Source organism: Protopterus annectens, chromosome 5.part1 (genome assembly GCF_019279795.1).
Source record: "Protopterus annectens isolate FY-2018-M chromosome 5.part1, PAN1.0, whole genome shotgun sequence".
Taxonomy (NCBI): domain Eukaryota; kingdom Metazoa; phylum Chordata; order Ceratodontiformes; family Protopteridae; genus Protopterus; species Protopterus annectens.
In genome coordinates, this window is record NC_056736.1 from 280111003 (window position 1) to 280131912 (window position 20910).

General features: G+C 39.0%; 1 protein-coding gene across 3 annotated transcripts in view; it reads left to right on the forward strand.

Moving 5' to 3' along the window:
* Nucleotides 1-20910, forward strand: part of SON (SON DNA and RNA binding protein) — a 1200918-nt gene that overhangs the window by 736135 nt on the left and 443873 nt on the right. The window lies entirely within an intron of this gene.

Below are 20910 nucleotides of genomic sequence, written 5' to 3' on the forward strand. Positions count from 1 at the left end.
TTTACATGTGCTGCCATGGACATCATGGGGCCTTAGTTAAAATTCAGCAATGGGTGTCAGCCTATACTAGCCAAAATTAACAATGCTAGTAAATTTCCAAAAACAATGTCATTATGCAAAGCTAATGCTAAAGCTATTGCCAGGAAATTGGTAATGATTTCCTCTAGATTGGGCATCCCAAAGGAGATAGAGGAGTCTTTGTCAGAAGTACAAAAGTAGGAGGAGAGGGAATTTTTATTCAGAATTAAAGAAATGTTCTCAGAGATATATGGGAAAATTGAACTAACAAAGCACAATACAGAGAGAGACCCTGGACTGAAAATTGCCTTGAGACCTTATATAGAGTACCAGAGTCACAAAATCAGGAAAAGAAGTTCCAAAAAATGCGCATATTAGGTGTGACAGAATAGTTACAGACTGGTGCGGACTAGTAGTGGTAATCCCTATACCCAACGGACCTGTTGTATTCTGTAATGACCTTAAGAAACTGAATAGCATTTCATAGTTTGATACATGTACCATGCCCAGAACTGATGACTTGATAAAGGCCAGATACTTGACACCAGTAGACCTGGAAAGACTTCCAAGGTGGCTGCACACTAATCAACAGGTTGATTACAGCTCTACCAACGTGAAAATAAAAACTGTGAAAAAAGCCAGTAAACACTATCAGTTTGAGTAAAATTTTGTTACTGGCTAGTAGTTACACTATAATATCCCTTCTATATTGTTTATAGTTCATTTATATGTGCCCTCACTTAACTTATGCTATCTTTTACACTTTGTGCTCTATCCCTTCATTATTTCACACTCTTTTCTTCTTCCCTCCTTACTCTAACCACCCCTTCCTCTTGTCCCTTGTACAATGTTATTATTACTGTTATTGATTTGTTGTTGTCTTCACTTGCATTCTTAACACTTCTTGTTAACTTGTCATTTGTATTTGTCCAGACTGAGACTGAAATAGGTCCGTTAGATTAGTGCTCTACCCAGGTTTCCAAATTGAATAAATAAATTACAATGCCTGGATGACAGTAAAAAAGAAATTTGGATAAAGTAAGATAAAATCTATTAAGCAAAGGAGAAGAAAAAACTCTAACTGGGGAAAAACTATTCAAGTTTTAGTTTTTGTACAGGAGATCCATTCATCCATCCATCAAACCCTTTTCCCATTTTTGTATATGGTTTCAGGGGGGTGGGGTCACATCAACTAGAACCGTTGTTTACACCATTGGGTGGCTAGCCCCAGTGCACTAACTTTTGTACAGGAAATTGCTTCTAGTGATTTAGAGAAAAAATAAATCAACTACATTCAGAAGTGTTTAAAATAAGTGGAACACTGAATGAATATATAGTCAAATAACAGAAGGCTGGCAAAATAGAAGAAGCTTCAGCTATTCAGATGAACTAATAAAACTCCAAAAAAATCAGAGGTTGAAATTATGAAAAGTCTGGCTTATAGTGACTCCTCTGTCCATATTATCTTGAAATATAAATGGCCTTACAGGTAGAGACAAAAAGCAAAGAGCACTGAATTGTATTAAGAAGTGTGTAATACAAATGGCAATGTTGCAGGATAGCTGAATAGAAATGAGCATGTGAATTTGACAAAGATATGATTTCAGGGTGGGCATCCTGCAGAATATCAGGGATGAAGGAAAAGGGGAGTAATAATAATGACTGCTAGAGGAGCTCCAGTAGTGACAGAACATGAAAAAAAAACACTAATGCTAGATTTATGATAGACCTGTGTCAATTTATCGAATGACCAAATTGTCGAAACCCATATTGTCAACAGTTCAGTTTGTCAATAAACAACATGAACCCAAACATCACCCACAAATAATGCAAACAATCGTTTTGCCCTCCACGCCCCCCTGCTAATTATTTATACCAAGTCTGAGATCGGACTACAGTGGGGAGAAGGGCAAATTTCCCAGTATGTACTGTACCACACCACAATCTCATTCATAACACTTCGATGAACCAAATTGTGGACCATAAGGTCTCGACAAATTGACATAGACCCACTTGTGATAGTAAAAGATTGTTTGAAAGGAAGATGGAAAAGGAAGGTTATGATGGCATATTCTGACTGAAACTGCAGTTATGGAGCTTAAGAGTATTTTGTAAGAAATAAGGTTTCACTGGAAAATATTATTTGTGAGTGGGGACTAGAATCTGAATTGCAGTAGTGAGGATGCATTGGGGGATCTAGAAGGAAAAGTACAAAAAAAAAAGAAAGAAAATGGTAGAGTTCTGAGGAAATCCATAAGAATATTTGGTACAGAAGATGTGAGTTCAGTAGTAAGAACACAGGCAGAGCTTGCATTTTATTCCCCAAGGTACAATAACTGGGCTAGACTGGATAGAAATTGTATTTCACTGGACCATGCATATTTAATTGAAACATTGACATATATCAGATAACTATTTCAGATCATGCACCAATGCACACTGGCATTTTCCTGCTTATCTGTTAAAAGTAAAAGAACTTAAGGAATAAATGGTAGAAATGGTTCTTGAGTTATTTGGGAAGGTATAAACCTCTTCAGAAGAGCTAACTAGTAAGTTGATAAAAAGACACCAGAGCTTAAAAATATAGTAGATGTAGGAGTAGGGTTGCCACCTCTCCCGGATTGCCCACGAGTCTCCCAGATTTTTATAGCATCTCCCATTTCCTGGAAGTAGTTCAAAAACCTCTGAAATGTCCAGGAATAATGACATTATACTCTCGGTTAACCGGAACTCAAGCAATTGGCATTCACTCACACAATCGCTCACTCTCTCCTGATCTCTCTCTCACACGCACACACACACACACACACACACACACACACACATACACTCATTCATGCCTGCTCTCACTCTCTCCTGATCTCTCTCTCACACACACACACACACACACACACACACACACACACACACACACACACACACACACACACACACACACACACACACACACACACACACACACACACACACACACTCACACACAATCTCTTGCTTCATACCTCTTAGAACAAGAAATATGAGCAAAGCCGTAAATAAAAGTGGGACAAAGTCCCAAAAATAGGGACAGTTTTTAAATATTACCCATTAATTACTGCTTTGTCCAGATTTTTTGTTCTTAGAGGTAACTCTCAAGCAACCAGAAATGGCACTTATCCGGCATCTACCAATCCCTATGGGTGCCAGATAACAGAGAGTCTACTGTACTTAATTTATTGCCTTGGCTGCACTGCGCATGAACCCTCAAACCTCGTAAGTCGCAGTGGCTGAATCAAAGCATTTGGATTCTGAATTTGAAACTTTTATAAAGGCAAAACAGAAGTATCACTGTTCATTCAATGATGAATGGTTAAAAGAAGATGATTATAAGGATTGGTTGGGTAAGAAAACAGAGTCTGAAGCAGAATGCAAAATTTGCCATCACATGTTTACAGTAAAGTACAAGGGATGCAGATTGGTAGTAGTGCATGCAACATTGGAGAAACATAAAAATGTGAAGCAGATTAAGCAAAATACAGTCATGACGAGCTTCTTCAGAAAACCAAATACCAAAGAGGACGCTCTTATAACAGCTGCTGAAGTAACTCGAATTTACCACAGTGTTAAGCATCATCACAGCTATGCAAGTCAAGATTGTGGTAATAAGATAATGGGAACTATTTTCCCAGAATCTAGTATTGCGAAAAAGATTGCTTGTGGCAGAATAAAAACAACTAATATAATTGAAAATGTTCTCACTCCTGCTTCACAAGAACAGTTGATCTCTGACTTACAATAATCAAAGTACTTTTCAGTCACAAATGACTCTTCAAACAAAGGAAGCATTACATTTTTTCCAGTTAAAGTGCAGTATTTTTCAAAACAAGAAGGAATAAAACATGGTTTGCTAGACTTTAATGAAGATTCAGATGAAAGCAATGAGGTGATAATGGGTAAATTAGTTGAACTGATAGAGAAAAATGGATTGGACATGAGTCGAGTGCTGCATTTTCCTGGGATAATGCTGCAGTGAATTTTGGCAAGAAGATTTCTGAATATGAGAAACTGAAAAAAAAAAAGAAATTCTGAACTAATTTTGGTGAATTTCAAATGCTGTATTCTGCATAACTGTGTTAAACAAGCATGCAAAACTTTGCCAATGGATAACTGAAATTCTCATTCTCAGAGTTTATGCTGAATTTTCTGGATATGCCAAATGAACTGCACAGCTCAAGACATTCTCTGTCATGTACCATTGAGATAGTTATTATTACTTCCAGCACTTGAAAGAATACTTCTTGTATGGCCTGCTTTGCAGTCTTACTTTGTTTCATGGGGAGAAGAAGAATGCCACAACGTTATTTAGGATGCCTTTAGAGACAAAGAAAGTGAGTCCATACCTAGACTATACTGCAGTTTCTTATAGAATATTATGCAGGTCTTTCAAAGTAGTGTGCTAATGTTACAGTTGGATCAAATTACTAGTTCCGAACTGCATGATATTATGGTTGGAGTAAGACAGAAAATTGCAGATCACAAGCAAGACAAATTTTATGGAAAGGCTACTGCAGACATACCTCAAAGAATTCCACAGGATAAGAAAAGGCACTTCAGAGCTGATGCTGATCAATTCTACAAGTGTTTAAACTACCTAGACAAGTGGCATAATTACCAGGATTCAGAATTTCAAACAATGAGAGCATTAAGCTTGAAAGAGCCAGTGAGAGGGAGCTTATTCGAGGAACTGGCAGACAAGTTGCGCATTGACATCGGCAAAGACAAGTACTATGACTATTGTATTCTGCGTGACTTCCAAACAGAGCTGGTGGAAAAAAATGAACAAGTGGTTGATCGATGGAAGAATATTTTCGCAAAATTGACACATAGGAAGTGAGGTGATGAACTCTTTAAAGTTGTATCCTTTGCATTTTCTATACCTGTATCAAATTCTTCATGTGAACGAACTTTCAGTGTGATGAAGTCATTGTGGACCAAAGAAAGAAATCATCTGGGAGTTGGTGTTTTGCAGCCTGAGCTGCAGATGTATGAAAATTTGAGGTACATTTGTTCTCAGTTTCATGAATTCTTGATGACGGTACCAAATTGTTGGCAGCTGCAAGATCTGATCAGAAATATATTTTAAGCGCACATAGTTTTTGTGACTGTGCCAAAGCACACAGAATGAACATTTGAATAATTAGTTTACAGTTGTTTTATTGCTTTGAACTTTTCCTGTACATAGTATTCGTTGTACAGTCATTATGAATATTAACATTATCAAAGATTGATAATCTCCGAGTTGGATAGCACTTAGGCCAAACTTTACAGTTTCTATTTAACATTAAAATAGCATCAACCAGGAATTAGCCTTATGTGAGTTGGCAACTCTAGATCTGATATTGTTAATCCTCGTTTATTCCTTACGCATGGGTATTGGTTCCAACCTCGGAACCGAGCTGGCCGTTTTCCAAGCTCTCGTCAGCTTCAAACTCTCCAGCTAAACTCTTACCCGCAATCCCCCTCTCCCTGTTACCTCAGATTTCATTTGCCGGGTTGCCATTCGGTCATGTCAAGCTACTTCTCTTGAGCTAAGTACTGTCAATTGTTGTCTAATAGTTTTATAGATTACTTTTCTGTCAGAAAAGTTCATATTTTATTGTCTCTTACCCTATCGCATCTAACGTACATAATTTCTTCAGGTTTTTCTGCTTCTTTCTTTACCACTTTTACCACGAGGTATTCTCTCTCTACCATAGTTGGTAATCCCTTTCCTTTTTCTCTCATACCTTCGGGTACTCTCTTGTACCATTGCTGGTACCTTTTCTGTTATTTAATTTGCTGTCATGGCAGATAAGAAAGGTAGTCTGGGTTTAAGCGGTGTTCTGATTGTGGACACAAACCGCCTACATCTGATGCATACTCTTTGTCTGTTTATTGTTTAGGAGCTTCCCATTTGTCTGTTGACTCACCCTGTACTATTTGTGAGAACTTTTTTAATAGAACCTTGTTGGAAAGGAAAAACAAGTTGTTACTGAAGGGACTTCTAAAATCTCCCTTTTTAGAGGCTATTTTTGGTTCGGAGGCCTCAACCTCTCCTAGAGTCCATGAAAAAACCTTGGATGTTCCTACTAAGGCTAAATCTTTGACTTCGTTCCTGGCTGGGGACTCCTGCCAACCAAAACCTAAAAAGGCTAAAGTTTTGGCTCCAGAGCTCACTCAGTCAGCCCCAGTGCTTTCGGTGCCGCTAGACCCTCGGCACCGAGGCCTTCGGCTCCATTAGTGATTTCGGCTCTGTCTTCTCCTGCAGCCTTCTGTATATCGGCACCGAGGGGCTCCTTGGTTCAGACCATTACCACTGTATCGACACCGACCATTCAGTCAGCACAGAACTTGACAGCATTGGCTCCGAGATCTTCCTCGGATCCAACCCCTTTATTGTTGACCAGTTTTCTCGGTTCCAGCTTCAGCACCGGCAACCACTTCGGCACCGATCCCTGTGTTGGTGCAGACCATGACCTCAGCACCAATGACTTCTTCGGTGCAGACAACAGTAGTCAAGTCTCTTTCGGCACCGTTGTCCTCGGTGCGGTCAGATGAGATGGGCACAGAGTCTGCCTCTTCTGTGGACAGGCCTGTTTTTCCCTCAGTCTCCATGAGGTCCACTAGAAGCCTTTCCGAACATGATGTGTTGCGTCTTGTGGACTAGGTACTCTTGGCCAGAGGTATCCCACCCCTCAGGAACTATCCTTCCTTGGGAGGTGATCACCCATCTCCAAAGAACCCTTCTTATTCTCCTCCTTCATTGCCTTTGAAGTCCATGGATATAGCACAGTCTTCCCCTTCTGCAGTTCACTTTATTGATCTCATTAAGAACCACAGTTGCCTTCGTGGCAGGAAAGTTTTGCTACGATCCAGGATGTCAGTTGTGACATGCATAGTTTGCTGCTCCACAGCCATCCAGGGACTCCAGGTCGGCAGTCTGAGCCACTAAGTGGAGGGGTGACCCCTGTCTTAGACATGCACTCCTCTTCGGGTGGACCAGCCTTCCAACTGATGGGGAAGGCTTTTTCTGCTGCTGGTAATACCTCCGCCCTCCTCTGGTACACTGGTTTCACAAGTCGCACTTAGCGGACACCGGGTGCAAGGGCCACAGGACATATTCCCTCAGGAATCCCCTTTTCCGCTGTCTTCTCCAGCTTCTCCCATTGAGGAGGTCCATCGTAAAAGTCCTTGTAAGAGGAAGCACATGGAATCCACAGAGGAGCCCCTCACCGAAGACACAGATTTCGATGAGGGGGAAGGATCCTCTCTGTCACCCTCTGAGGTATCCTTTGATGATATCCTCGAAATTCTGAAACAGAGAGGTGACTGGCAGTCCTCTAATCTGACCTCTGAGGAGTCTGTGTTCCTGCAGGCCTTTCGCGCCCGGCCCCCTACCTCCTGGGTTACTCCATCTGCCGAGGAACTTGTCCTGCTCATCGTGCAGCATGCTTGGAAGGTTCCTGATACCGTCTAAGCTATTCCCCGGAGGCCAGATAAGATCTTGTCCCCTCCTGCTTTGGATCCCCATTGGTCCAAAGGTCTTCCTGTGGATGCTTTGGTGGTGGCCACAACAAAAAAGGATCTGGCAGAAGAAGAAAGTCAGACTGTCCATCTGCCTAACAAAGAGTCCCGGGCCCTGGACAGGATAGAGAAGTGCACCTTTGCTTCAGCGACCTTTGCTATCAGATCCCTGAATTATATGACACATTTTACCAGGCTTCAAAGGGATCCGGTTTCTGAGCTCTCTGAAACCTTGGCTGGTGCCGTGTCTGATGAGGTCCGTGACAAAGTGGCCTCTCAGCTGGCCACCATCGAATCTATATCTAACTCCTCTATGCGACTGATATCTCACGCATCAGAAGGAACAGCTAGAGCAGCGGTCTTGAGACAGAACGCCTGGATGCGCTTGTGCAACCTTGTGGAACCCTTTAAGTCTTCTTTTCTTAATGCCCCCATTGAGGCCTCCTCGTTGTTTGGGCCCAAAGTTAAAAGCACACTGGCCAGATGTGAACAGGACGGTAAGACTCTTTCTGCCATACATGTCCGTTATTCTTCCTCTCAACGTGCTTTCTCCTGAAACCAAAAGAGTGGGAAGATATAGTTCAAGAAATCTCAGGGTCCTTTCTGTGACACACAGGCCGAGTTCTCCCCCAGAGGCAGAGGGGGAAACTCACAGGGAATACGCTCCTTTCGGGGCAGAGGGGGTCAGCATAACCAGGGTTCCAGGGATTTTTTCCCTGATTAGTCCTACCAGCGCTCCTGAAGAGCGGCCCAACTCCTTTCCTCTGGAGGTGGCTGAGGTACGTTTCTCCTTGTACCCTTCTGCCTGGCTAACCATCACCACTGATTATTGGGGATAAAGGATTATAACCAGAGGTTATCATATCCCCTTCGATCTTTGTCCCATCCCTTCAAAAAATCTTCCTGACGTTCCACCCAATCAAAGGGAAGAAGCAGCACTAGAGATAGAAAAGCTGCTAAGAAAGAGAGTCATCCAAATAGTCCCTCCAGACCAGATAGGATCTGGATTCTACTCAAGACTATTTTTTGTGCCAAAGAAAGCCGGGGACTGGAGACCAATTTTGGATCTCAGTGTATTGAACAAGTTTGTGAGAGTACAAAAATTCTGTATGATCACAATACAGTCTATCCTCCCATTTTGGAAAAAAGACAATTGGATGTGCTCTATAGATCTTCAAGATGCATACTACCACATAAAGGTAGACTGGCCATCAAGAAGCAGGAGCCAGTCACTACCATTTCAGAGTACTGCCCTTCAGACTCTCTACAGCCCCCAGAGTGTTCACAAAGTGCATGGCAGTGGTCACAGGCTAACTTGTGACTTCAAGGATTTCAGGTGTTTCCATACCTAGACGACTGGCTCATTTCTGCCCCCACCAGACATCTACTGGAAAAAACCCTGGCATACTCTCCTCGCTGCTCAAAGGCTAGGCATAACCATAAACTGGCAAAAATCCAATCTCACCCCATCTCAGTCAACAGAATTCATAGGGGTTATCTTGGACACAAAAAACTGCAGAGCTGCTATTCCAGAGCACAGAATTCTAAGGATAAAGTAACAAATAATTCCAATCCATTCAAAGGAAAAATCCACGGCTCACTCGATTCTAGAGCTGTTGGGTTCCATGGCAGCCTCCATCACCATTATTCCCCTGGCCAGGTATCGCATGAGGCTTCTACAATGGCTACTGCTCACCCAATTATATCCTTTTCAGCATCCTCTTTCAGCCATGTTTCAAGTAACCCACAGGTGCAAACAGGATTTAAATTGGTGGATGACACACAATCTCTCACAATGGTCTTGCCCCTTCTCCCCCCAGCAACCCAAGGCCACAATGACCACGGACACCTCCCTGATGGGGTGGGGGGGGCTATGTCAGGGACAGACAGTCCAAGGCACTTGGTCCCAACTGGGGGCCCATCTGCATATAAATGTTCTAGAGCTGAGGGCGGTGCTTCAGGTGTTGCAAGCATTCCATCCCCTGCTGCCGTCTGGGACAATTACAATTCAATCAGACAACATGGAGGTGGTCTTGTACATCAACAAGCAAGGTGGAACCAAATCTTACCCCCTTTTTCGAGAGGCCATGAGGATATGGCAATGGGCGATGGCTACCAACCATTTTCTTCTAGCAGCGGACATTCCAGGGAGTTCCAACATGATAGCAGACTCAGCAGGTGCATTCTTCAACCTCATGAGTGGTTCCTGAATCTCTTGATAGCGGCGGAGATCTTCCACCGCTGGGGACGTCCTTGCTGTGACCTCTTTGCATCCCCGACCAACTACAAATGCAGCAACTACTTCGCCCTGATTCCCCCTCCGGGACAATCACCCAGGGACGCTCTAGTCCACGATTAGCCCTCTGGTCTTCTTTACTCTTTTCCACCCTTTCCCCTCATTCCCCAGTTTCTGAAGAAAGCCCGTCGGTTGAAGAGCAAGGTGATCCTCATATTGACCTCGACAGATTTGGTTCCCCTTCCTTTGGCCTCACCTACTAGATCGACCATGGATTCTCCATCCAACCCCGGAGTTGATCTCACATCCACAGAACCTGATTCATCCCAGCTTGAACAGCCTGAAGCTCACGGCTTGGCTACTCCAATTCCCTTGATTGCCTGGCAGAATGATCTTTCTTTACCAGTACGTGATATTCTCATTGCTTGTCATAAGTCTTCCACTAGAGTTACTTATCTGAGAAAGTGGAAAAGATTTACCTGTTGGCTGAAATATAAACAAGTAGACCCCTTTTCAGCACCAGTGTCGATAATACTAGACTATCTGGCTGACCCTTTTCAGTCGGGTCTTTCGGCCTCTACCATTAGAGTTCATTTGGCTGCAATTTCTAATTTTCATGAGGGTGTCCAAGATTCCTCTCTTATGTCCCATAAATTGTGCAAGACCTTCATAAAAGGTGTGAATCATCTGAAGCCACTTTTTAGAGAAACTATTCAACCATGGGATTTATCATTAGTTCTACAAGCTCTGACAATGTCACCTTTCGAACCAGCTTCTTCTTGTGACCTCAAGTATTTGTCATGGAAAACCTTGTTTTTGGTCACCATTACTTCTGTCAGATGTATTTCTGAGCTTCAAGCTTTATGTATCAAGTGTCCATACTTGATTTTTCATTGAGAACTAATCCATCATTTCTGCCTAAAGTGATCTCTGAAATGCCCATTAATCAAGCCATTGAATTGCCAGTTTTCTTTCCCAATCATTCAAACAGAGGAGAGTATTGCCTATATACCCTAGATATCCACAGGCAATCCGTTTTCACTTAAACAGGACTAAACTCTTTTGTAAATCTGACCAGTAATTTTTGACCTTTTCTGGACCTAGATTAGGATCTGCTGTTGCTAAGGTCACATTAGCTAGATGGTTGAAGGACTGTGTGACCTTCATTTATACACAACATAATATCTCATTGCCTACTACTGTGAAAGCTCATTCAATAAGGTCGGTGGCAACTTCTGCTGCCTTCCATGCCAGAGATTCTTTACATGACATCTGTGCAGCTGCAGCTTGGGATACGCCTCATACCTTCATCAATCATTACAAATTGGATTTGTTCTCCAGGGGAAGAGCATCTTTCAGTTCTATGGTGCTCAGGAATGTCCTTCCATGAGAGCCTCCCAGGAGTAGAGGTAGCTGGGGACTCTGTTCCATGCTTAAGGAATGAACAAGGATTAACAATATCAGATAAAGAAGTTATGTCTTACCATAACGTTCCATCTGTATTGTTGATCCTCGTTCAGTCATTATGACCCTCCCTCCTTCCCCCTCCTGTGGTTTCTAGTGGATCTCACCATCCGATTCTCTTAGGTTATTTGACCAGAGGTAGCCTCTACCTTCTTTGACTTGTAAACTCATTCTGAGGTAACAGGGAGAGGGGTATTGTAGGTAAGAGTTTAGCTCGAGAGTTTGAAGCTGATGCGAAATTGGAAAATGGCCGGCTCGGTTCCGAGATTGGAACCGATACCCATGCATAATGACTGAACGAGGATCAATAATACAGATGGAACGTTATGGTAAGACATAACTTCTTTTTACATTGCACGCATGTACTGTCTGGCAGTTAATCTTTTATATAGTTGTTTCTTGTTGTCTCCATTTGAGCCTGTATCACATCTTACAGAACTTTTTGTTTTATTGAAAAACCTTCAAACAAAAATGCACACACACCTAATACCCCCTAAAACCTATTAACTTAATAAAAACGCACAAAACTATGTACATCTACAAATATTGAAGTTTTACCCTCCTAATAGGAACAAATGTTACAAACTGACACACACACACACACACACACACACACACACACACACACACACACACATACACATACACACACACACACACACACACACACACTTGAGCTAACCTAAAAGAAAGGTTATTCAAGCTAATACACATTCTATAGCCTGTGATTCTATTAAATGTTGTCTAGTTTTGTCTTATCTTTGTAGCTCTCTCAGCTGGGAAACAATTGAATGCTTTCAAAAAATATTTTCTCCACTCCATTTCTCTTTATCAGGTTGTCTGCTAGCGACATGAGAACCAGACCCAAAACTGTTTACTAGAGAAACAGCCTTTTAGTATTCAGTATTCTTTTTCATTTACTTTCTTGCTCTTAAAACTTGTTAATAGATTAAACTAATGGCCTTAACTCAGCCATTCCCCTATGCCAGAATGAGAAAAAGCACACTAATTTTTCGTTTGTCATGCTATTTTAACTATATTTTTTTTAAATTGCAGTGCCTACATTTCTTAAAATTGAAAAAGGAGAAAGAGAGAAGAAGGGAGAAAGAAACAAAAGGAAGAAACAGGAGCACATATTTATATAAGTATCTCCATTACAATTAAAGATAACTGAACATTTTTTACTTTATAACTTAGAAAGAAAATCATGCACTATTTAAATAGTGCTATTTTTAAACATCTTTATTGAATTATCATTTGTGATGTAGGCAAATTTACATTTATATAAAAATAAGCAAACTGTATTAACAAGTTCACATTTACAAACACTATACTTCACATATATTGCTACATATATGACCTAAGCAACATTACATTAATTACTATATTACTGCCTTTTTTAAAACAAGAAATATCTTTATTAAACCATTAGTTACTACATAGGCAATCATACATTTGTATAAATGAAAACAAACCACACCCACACAATCCTAGTTGCAAGCATTTTACATCAGAAACCATACTGCACACTCCCAGTTGCAAACATTATACATCACTTATAATCTACCCAATCATTTTCAGTCAGATATTATGTAGCTCATTTATGTCCTGCCTTCTTATAAATCTCATTCCTCCCTTGTATGTATTGTTCCCACAGTTGCTGTTTTTTCCTATGTAGTTTGTTCCTAACCTTTTCTAAAGATCTCAATTCCGGTTGTTTTGTGTTACTATATGCACTACTTCACAGCTAGTTTAGATTTGATTTCCATTTTCTAGTAATTGCTTTTTTTGGCAGTCACCATAATTAGATACAGCAAGCCCTTACCATGTCTAGGCAATTCCAATTCCGTATAATAGCTCAGATATTTAAATAGTACTATTAAGAAAAAAATTGCTTTACTTGCAATTAACTTTCTCCCTCTTCTTCTCTCTCCCGAGTTTTTTCCCAACATTAATGACTTGAAGTAGGGCATATGCTTTAGAGTCCCCTACAAATTTATTGTAATCCAGTATTTTCAGATTTTCTTGTTCTGTCATTTCACAAATATAATTATTGCTTTGTAATCCCACATGCAAATTTCCAAGTTACTGATTAATTCTCCAAACGTTAATGACATGAAGTAGGGCATATGCTTTAGAGTCCCCGACAAGTTTCACAGTCTCCAAGAAAGTCCAATATTTCCAGTTTTTCTTGTTCTATTCCTGTTTATTTCCTTCTTCCAAACCCTGTCTCTGCTTCATTTCCAACACACTCTCATTTCTTCTAGTCAACTTTTGTGCTTTTTTTCCCTCTCACAAGCATTTTTCTGTGAAAACTGGAAAAGGTTTTACTGGAACAAGTCTCTCTGTGGTCTTTATTACCAGATGAAGAAGCAGAATCACCTTCTGTTTCACAGATCACTTTTTGTTGGACAAACCTTTGTATTTCTACCTTAGTATGTACTTCATCAAAAAATTATCTTGTTCCTCCAGGGAAAAATATTTTGAAGATAGCTGGGTACAGCAGTTTGAATCTCACACCTGGTTCTCAACATTCCCTGAATAATTACTCATATTCTGCCTTGTGTACAGTGAGTAGTCATTCTCCACAAACACTCTGCTGTCTCCCACTTTTAGTATTCTGGCTTTCCAGGTTTTTTTCTCTTGACCAGGTTTGGAACATAGTCATGATGTGCCCTTTCAGTTAACAGTTCCTATTGTGGAATACCAGCCCAGTTACTTATTTGTAATTCCATAAAATGAATGCAGTCTGTAACTTCCAGCTTCTCCAGTACAGCCGAAAATGTCAGGTTTTCTCTACATGTTCTCTCCTGTGTCCTGTTATTTTATTAAACATTCTTCTTGTGCAATCTCATATTCAACCAGCCTTTTCTTCATTTCGACCACTGAGATTTGCAGTTGATTCTCCTAATTTGAATAGCTGTTTAAAGCTTCTTTTCCTAGGGGAAAGTATAAGGCAGCTGCACACAGACCTGACTAAAACAAATGAAACACTGATGGGGTATATCAACACAAACAATAAAAGTCTGGAACAAAGCTTGTACTTGTTTCTGTATTGGCAAAACCAATAAGGTCCCTGATGGAAAGAATGAGGGAACATTCATATTGTATGAATATAGGGGATCTGCGTAATGCACTAGCCAAGCACTTTATTGAAATGGGAACTTTACATACTTTCACATTTATGGTAATAGATTTGATTTATGTTAATAACAGGGGTGGTGATATACGAAGTTTTATTGAAAGTAAGGAACTACATTGGATAATAAACATGCAGGCTGATAAATTTCCAGGCTTGAATGGAAAGGTTTCCATCAAGTCTGTTTTAAAGACACACATTCTCTTTAAATAGAGCTTTTAAACTAAGCATTTTTAATGAAGTTCAATTAATGATGTAATTGATTGTTTTACTTGACTTTTGAACCTGTATATAATGTGCTGTTTTTTGTTCATTTTTTGGTCTGAAGAAGCACTTACCTATTATTAATTAAATATTTTTACATGTATTGGCAGTTGTGTATCTGTGCTTTTGTACTTTTAACGTTGTATCCTGACTTCTTAAGCACAGTTTATTCTTTGGAGAGTATTGGTTTTGCATTTCTGTTTTTTGCTACTCTTTTGGAAACATGGCTGAGGGCATAGCCGTTGAACATCAACCTACCATCCTTGATCCTATAAATGGACATCTAGGTCATTTTGGGAGAATTTTACATTTGGAAACCAACCCATTGCTATTGAATACTGGATTAGAAGCAGAACAAGGTACAGGTGTGAGCAGTGCTGATGCAAATAAACTATATCCTGAAATATGTGACTTGGAGAATGATTTGTTTAAGCTCAAGAGGTTACAGTGGCAGCAATTACATCTTGAAGCCTGTTTATACCACAAGGTAATTCCTCGTGGTCTTCATATTTTGAATATGCTAACTTATGGTGAGATATATCCATCTTTATTATCTAAGTGGCAACAGTTGAATATAGACTGTAGATTCAGTTACATTTGTTTGCTGTTGGAATTTTTTAAACCTGTGGAAATTGACTTGCTTAATCAGATCAATAGACGGCATGTGGGTCTGCTTGAAAGTTTTGCTGAGAGTTCTATGTGCAGACTAGATGCTGTCATTGATAATATCTGCTCGTATGAACAGCGGTTAAAATCACAGAAGCAAAAGAAATTAAATAGAGATGTGGCAGATTTCCAAAATGGTAATGTCTTTGTTTGGCCACGTGAAGTGCAACAAAATAACGCTATTAATGACAGTAATGCCATGTCTAATAATGATATGAATGTTGGGTCTGTTACATCAGAAGATATACATACTCGTGATGTTGCTGGGACTGTGACTAATTCTGATGTACCGGTTCACATAATACCTGGCCCGATAATAATATGGTACCTTCTACAGTTTTGTCTACCACTTTAACTGAAATACGCCATTCTGCTGACATCAGGAAGAAGGCTACATTTACATGGACCACACCTAACACTTCGGTCCTTCCCTTGCCTGTTAGGCAGAAGGTTTTTTTCGACAACCACGGTCCGTGAGCAGAGGAGGGAAGTGGCAGAGACAAACTGAGGAACAACCGAAGTACAACATCAAGAAAATGTTGATGGAATCGAGGAATGGATAGTGTTTAACATTTCAAGTAAAACTTTAACTGTAGGGCAACGTAAACTTCTGTCTAGAGGTTTATGGTTTATACCAGCTCAACGTTCTTCTTTCAGTGACACTGTGGTTAGTTTAAAACTTTTTGTCCGTAATGTAATGTTGAAAATTACTTATGGTAATAACGACCAGAAAAGTGATATTTTTAAAAAACCTAGCCTGTATCAACCAGTATTGCACCCTTTGTTAGAAACTTTTAGTAGGAAATATAAATATGATTTGGAGCAAGCATACAAACAGGGACATCTTAAAGATAATTTTTTTTAACTTAGAGAATGAAAAAAGAATGGTCCTTATTGAGCTGCAGCATGACGATACTATAATGATTAAAAATGCTGATAAGGGGGGTGGGATTGTTGTAATGGACCACAACTATTATTTGACAATTCCTGAGAATAATGTTTACTTGAAGGTTAATCATGATGCTGTAGAACGTATGCATGGGCAAATTAATTCTACTTTGATGGACTGCATATGCAGTAATTTGATTTCAGAGGAATTGTTTGAATATTTTAAGGTTGATTTTCCCCTTGTGCCTGTGTTCCAGGGCCTACCGAAAATTCACAAAAGTATTTCTACTCCACCATTTAGACCAGTGGTCTCTGGTAATGGATGGCTCACTGAGCCTTTTTCCATTTTTATAGAGAAGAAGCTTAGACCGGTCCTGGTTAATGAAACACAGATACTAAATGATACTAAACAATTTTTACAAGTTCTATATGATTTTTGCGTAGCAAATGTAGTACATGACAATACTTTATTGGTTACATTAGATATTGTTTCTTTGTTTACGGCTATCCCACACCAACAAGGGATAAGCATGGTTCATGAATTTTTGTTGGACAATAGTGGTTATGAAGCTAATGATGTGGATTTAATATGTATGTTTTTTGAAATAGTTTTGGAAAATAATGTTTTTCTTTTTGAATGCGCAAAGTTAATTGACGGCATACTCCAGAAATATGTCCATATGGAACATCATATCTGCAAGGATTCCTGGTCATTCTTGGACACAATAAGAGCTGCTGAGTTTAACACGGAGGTAAACTTTGTAACAATAGATGTTAAAGACCTGTATAGTAGCATACCCCAAGATATTGCGTTGGAGTGGGTTTGTTACATAATGAAAAAGCATGATGCACCAGATAGGGAGATTTACCTAGTTACCTTGCTGGGGGACTTAATTTTGTCCTACAACTTTTTTATCTTCGGGGACGAATTTTACAAACAAAAAGTGGGTGTCGCTATGGGATCTCCATGTGGTGGCAGTATAGCAAATTTAGTTATGGCCTATTGGGAGTCCCATCATGTTTTTTCACAGCAAAACTCACATATTCAATCTTTTCTACTATACACTAGGTTCCTGGATGACATCTTTGTACTTGTGAAGGCAGGTGAGAGCGAGGTAGAAAGGATGGTCCAGTACTTCAACCAGAGTACTACCTTTTTACAGTTCACACACACATTCTCGACAGAGAATATTGCTTATTTAGATGTAATGCTCAGCAAGGATTTAACACTTAATTGTTTTACTGCTAAAATCCATCGGAAAGAAACATATTCGAATACCTTCTTGCACTTCACCAGCTGCCACCCACTTTTTCAAAAAAGATCTGTTGTTAAAGGGCAGCTGGTTCGTGCTGCAAGAATGGTTTCTTTGGATAGTGATTTCCATACTGAATGCTCAACACTAAAGAACATGTTTTTGGCACGTGGATACCCCACCAATTTGGTGGATGAATTAATACAAGTTGTTACTGATAAAAGATGCCAACACATTTACTCTCCACTACTACCAGTTACTACTAATAATGATAGTAACTATCTTATAGGCTCTTTGGTCAATACACGGACTAATTTGACCAACGACATTGATGGGACTGATGGGCTTGATACATCAGTAAATTTAAATTTACCATCTGCAATATTGGTCAGTGAGACTTGTAAATCAACATTTATCACAACGTTTAGTAAGGATAGTGGATCATGTACAGATATTATATTCAAGAATTGGGAATTGTTTAGAGCATATCCGGATATTTATAGTAAAATAGGCTCTTACCCTAAGATTGTATACAAGAAAGGAAGAAATTTAAAAAGTATTTTGGAGTTTAAGAAAACGAGCCATAGGTTGAATGTAGGAATGTACAAATGTCAGAATTGTAATTATTGTAAGTACGTCGAAGAGGGTACACAATTCTGCATAAACAATTGTACATACAAAATAGATTTTAAACTAAATTGTAATTCATGTTATGTGGTTTATTTAGCTAGATGTAAACAATGCCCAGCCTTCTATATTGGGAAGACCATTAGAAGACTGAGAGAGCGTATATACGAGCATTTATACGCAATTAAGACCTTAAAAATGGAAAATGCTCTAGCTAAACATAGTGCCACTAATTTGAACCACAGTTTTAAATTTACTGCTATTGACCATATCCCAGTTAACCAGAGGGGTGGTCCGAGATCTGTACAGCTAGAAGAAGCTGAATTATTATGGCAGGTGAGGCTGTACGCGTACTGTCACCCAGGTATAAATGACACTTGTTCAATCTCTAGTTTGTTGAAACTAAAGAGTTTACAAAGATGAACAGTACTATTTTGTACTATTGGGGTTGTGAAGCTTTACAATAATGCCCACTGTGCTAAAGCTCGTGGTTTTTGTTACATTCATGTTTTATGTATATTTTATACACTATATTTTACACTTTTTATATATCAATTTATTATGTATACTTTGGGTTTTGGTACTTGCTCTTTAATAGTTTTAATTGGTTAATGAGGTGAAGCAGGTTCTCAGTTTTCAATTGTTATATAACTGCAAATGTTTGTTATGAGCGAATACTCTGAAGAAGTCAGGTACTCGACCTGACGAAAAGGGCTTAAGTTATTTTGATTTTATTCATTCATTCAGTAAAGCAAGTTTTAAACAACACTCCTGGTGTCACTGGTTTACGGTTTTGTTGGTTTTGTGCTGTTGGAGCTGCTTGCTGTTTTTTCTGCAAATTAATTCTACTTTGATGGACTGCATATGCAGTAATTTGATTTCAGAGGAATTGTTTGAATATTTTAAGGTTGATTTTCCCCTTGTGCCTGTGTTCCAGGGCCTACTGAAAATTCACAAAAGTATTTCTACTCCACCATTTAGACCAGTGGTCTCTGGTAATGGATGGCTCACTGAGCCTTTTTCCATTTTTATAGAGAAGAAGCTTAGACCGGTCCTGGTTAATGAAACACAGATACTAAACAATTTTTACAAGTTCTATATGATTTTTGCGTAGCAAATGTAGTACATGACAATATTTTATTGGTTACATTAGATATTGTTTCTTTGTTTACGGCTATCCCACACCAACAAGGGATAAGCATGTTTCATGAATTTTTGTTGGACAATAGTGGTTATGAAGCTAATGATGTGGAATTTAATATGTATGTTTTTTGAAATAGTTTTGGAAAATAATGTTTTTCTTTTTGATGAACAGTTGTATTTACAACAGGTAGCGTAGCTATGGGCACTTCTTGTGCCAATAGCTACACCAACATAGTCATGGCTCAATGGGAGAGACGCTGTGTCCTTAATCAATATTCTTCATTGAGATTTTACTGTAAATTTGTAGATGATCTCTTATTGTTGTGGGATGGTTCTGAATCACAGTTATTGGATTTTGTTAATCATTTGAATACTACCACTGGCTTCCTACGTTTTACACACAATTTTCTGTGAAGAACCTAGACTTTCTAGATGTCTCTGTTTGTAAGGATGATTTACAGAAGTTTAATACAACTTTATATAGGACGTCATGTTGGAAAAATACATTGTTACAGTGTAATAGTATACATCCACATTACATAATGAGAGGTCAAAGTATGCATATCTTTAGATTAAATAATAACGATGAGAAATTTGATCAAGACATGGGTAGGTTTAAACAAGAACTTAGTTCCAGGGGATACAAAAAGTCAGAAACTGACTATATTATTGGTGAAAGTTTAAAACAAAGACAAGGGAGGGGTAGGGCTTATTTTAATGAACGCCCTATACAGAATGATTCTCAAATAGTAGTACCCCGAGAAGGACATGTATCTTTGTCAATACATTATACGAGTGATGTCTCAGGAATTTTGAATATTGTTAGATCAAATTGGTGTATTTTACATATAGATGATGATATTAAGAAAGTAGTGGGGGTACAGCCAAATGTTGTTTTTAAGAATAAGAAGTGATTGAAAAGGCAGTTGTGCTACAAAGAGAATAGAAGCAAGTGTATTGAATCATCAAATGTGGGCTGTGGTACACATAGATGCAATAGCTGCAATTTTTGTACTTTGGTTAATAATTCATCAGTATTTAGACATCCTGTTACAAATTATGAGTATAGATTTAATTTACGGGTCACTTGTAGAACGAGGAATTTAATTTATTTGGCTTGTTGCTGTGCTGTACTTGTTTCTATATTGGCAAAACCAATAAGGTCCCTGATGGAAAGAATGAGGGAACTTTCATATTGTATGAATATAGGGGATCTGCGTAATGCACTAGCCAAGCACTTTATTGAAATGGGAACTTTACATACTTTCACATTTATGGTTATAGATTTGATTTATGTTAATAATAGGGGTGGTGACATACGAAATTTTACTGAAATTAAGGAACCACATTGGATAATAAACATGAAGGCTGATAAATTTCCAGGCTTGAATGGAAAGGTTTCCATCAAGCCTGTTTTAAAGGCACGCAGTCTCTTTAAACAGAGCTTTTAAACTAAGCATTTTTAATGAAGTTCAATTAATGATGCCATTGATTGTTTGATTGGCTTTTGAACCTGTATATAATGTGCTGTTTTTTGTTCGTTTTTTGGTCTGAAGAAGCACAATTATATGTGTGAAAGCACTTAGCTATTATTAATTAAATATTTTTACGTGTATTGGCAATCATGTATCTGTGCTTTTGTACTTTTAACATAGAATTAAACTGTTGCTCAA